The sequence below is a fragment of the Scardinius erythrophthalmus genome, assembly GCF_964197995.2.
Source record: "Scardinius erythrophthalmus genome assembly, chromosome: 1".
In the NCBI taxonomy this organism is placed as follows: Eukaryota; Metazoa; Chordata; class Actinopteri; order Cypriniformes; family Leuciscidae; genus Scardinius; species Scardinius erythrophthalmus.
In genome coordinates this window covers 57,316,434-57,319,611 of record NC_138221.1, presented here as the reverse complement: position 1 = coordinate 57,319,611, position 3,178 = coordinate 57,316,434, and positions in this window count along the sequence as shown.

The window sequence follows — 3,178 nt, the reverse complement described above, 5'->3', positions numbered from 1 at the left end:
TCAAAGTAACTAGCCACTCAGCATTTTCACTGGCCACAGTTTTGATATCGATACCATGGGGAAAACTGGCATATAGATATTTGTATCTTATAATTTGGCAGCAGGTTTATTAGGCTGTTGTCACTTTAAAGGAACATGCCGACTTTTTGGGACTTTAGCTTATTCACCGTATCCTCCAGAGTTAGATCCAACACGTGTGTTTGAACAAGTCCAAACATACCCTTCTCATCTCCATGCGTGCAGTAACTCTGTCTGACGCACCCACCGCTAGCCTAGCTTAGCACAAAGACTGGAGGTAAATGGCTCCAGCTAGCATACTGTTCCCAATAAGTGACAAAATAACGCCAACATTTTCCTATTTACATGTTGAGATTTGTATAGTCACAGCGTGTACAAATAACAAGGTCACATGAGACACAGCCATCTTCTATCCGTGAACTATATTCTCAGAAGGCGAAGCACTGCTACTTGGGCGGAGTGATTTGCTCACAGCACCTGAGAAGCCCCATGGTGAGGAGCAGAGAGTTCGCTCAGAGTTGGAGTAAATCACTCCGCAGAAGTAGCAGTGCTTCGCCTTCTGAGAATATAGTTCCCAGTATGTATACGGTTAGAAGATGGCTGTGTCTCATGTGACCTTGTTATTTGTACACGCTGTGACTATACAAATCACATGTTGGCGTTATTTTGTCACTTATTGGGAGCAGTATGCTAGATGGAACCGTTTAGCTCCAGTGTTTGTGCTAAGCTAGGCTAGCGGTGGGTGCGTCAGACAGAGTCAGACAGAGAAGGGTATGTATGGACGTATCTAACTCTGGGGGATACGGTGAATAAGCTAAAGTCCCCAAAAGTCAGCGTGTTTCTTTAAGACCGGACGCATGGATCCATTATACTGTTACACATGCGTTTTCTTTCTCAACTATTTACGTTCACTTAAAACATAACTGACTGTGTTTACGTCAATACTCAAGACAAGCATTTTGAATTTTTTTGTGTGTGTATTTGACTGTTTAAGTGCAATAAGCAGCGAAAAAGAACTCAATTTAGTGCTGAGAGAAGGCTTTATGTTTGCACACTTTAGATGTGAGCACAAAATCTGCGGGAATGAGTAAAATTATGTGTAATACGCACAATATTCCCACGCCACAATCCGAACCCTGTAACACCAACAATACTCATATGGAGCAAATGAAGCAACTGAGTGAGGAGAGGCGGGTTTGTGTGTCAACTCTCCGCCGGAGATGAGAGAGCGAGAAAGCTCAGCAGCTGGTATCATGTATTCTGTGGGAAAATAGTATTGGAAGCGGTGTCAGATATGTATAGAAAAATCTATATTTTTGACAACACTATTGCATGCCTTTTTAAAAAGACTGCAATTGAAAAATCTATATATTATATATTACATTCAACCCGCCACTGTGGCTATAGTAGGAATGACTGCGTTACACGCCACTGCTGAAATACATCTGCATTTGACCCCATTTGCGGGTGTTAATGTCAAGCCCTGTCTGTGTTATTTCACATATTGCATTTGAAAGCTCACATGCAGGCACGTATGCAAAAACATTTCTGTCTCAACAACAAATAAGATGTTTTCTTGTGATTCTTTATCACACAAAAATTGTATGCAGGTTGTTTGTTCTTCTTTTAGTCTCTGGATGTCTCCACCAGCATCGCATCAATCACTGATTTAATGGTCCTGTGACATCTGAAATAATGAAAGGCAGATGGAATCTTTCTCAGCCTTTCACGGAGCACTGCAAACAACAAGAAGATGATACTATCATGAATCAACCGCTGCTGCCTAATTCTGACATGAAACTAGCGAAAGTACAAGGCACTGTCTTTCAAAGTTGACAAATGCATATACTTTACAAACATGTTGCTATTTTACAGTCCAACCATAATCAACCATATTTACTTTCATAAAACATGTTAATTCTACGTATTAATTCTATGTATTCGGCTATATAAATATACAAGCTTTATAAAGATTATCATTCTAGAAGAAAATTTCAGATGGCACTTAGAGGCTTTTGCATCTGAACTCTTCATATATATTCATATTCATATATATATATATATAAATATATATATATAAAACTAAAGTCCACTTTGGTATTTACAGTGCAAAATATGTAGCTCTCAGGGGCGTTGCTAGACATAAAGCTCTACTGGGGCACAGGTCCCCCATTTTTGTCTGAGATAGCAAAAGTAACTAAGGAGGCCGTGGCTTACCGATAGGTCAATTAAATATAAATTTCATATCCGAAAGAATGATTCATTGTTATCACAAACAATCAAAGACAGTAGTACAGAACACAACATTGTGTGTATTTTCTGTGCTATACAGCGCTGCAGACAGGGGCGGTTTTTTTAAAAACACCAGGCTGGGTAGTTGGGTAACTTAGGGGGGTTCGGGGGCATGCTCCCCCGAGAAAATTTGGATTTCTCAGACCTACATATGTGTATTTTAAGGTGTTTGAAAGGCAAAAAATTGGATAACATTCTTTAAAAGAATGTTAGTGGGCAGCATAGCATAAATGATTTATCAAGCAGATAACAGATTCTTAAACAAAGGATAAATGTTGCAATGAATGATCCACAAAATGTTAATGTGTATTGTCAACATTCAAAACTATTTTAACTCTTCCAAAAATTTTGTTTTTGTGTAGTAACTCTACACACAAACATAAAATGATTAGCCCACATACACACAGATATGAATTATGTAAAACACTACTATCTTGTGTCTTTTGCTTGTTCAGTGTGCAGTGGAAGTGTATGGGAGTTTGTCACACGTACATGTATGTGCCCAAAAACACTGTATTATACAGGATGTTTGATTAATGTTACAGTCATTGAACTGAACTGAATCAACACTGAAGTGACTATTAACTGAATATTGACACTACTGGCTTGTTGGCCAAGCTGCTTTTCAGGCGATTTTTTAATTTGTTACTATTGTGAAGCTGCTGTGAAACAATATATTGTAGCTCATATATGTATATAAATATATACGGATCTACACACACACACACACACACACTGAATATGCAAAAATGGCAAGTCAGAAACTCAACTCTATTTCTAAAGCACTGTGTGTGTGTGTGTGTGTGTGTGTGTGTGTGTGTGTGTGTGTGTGTGTGTGTGTGTGTGTGTGTGTGTGTGTGTGTGTGTG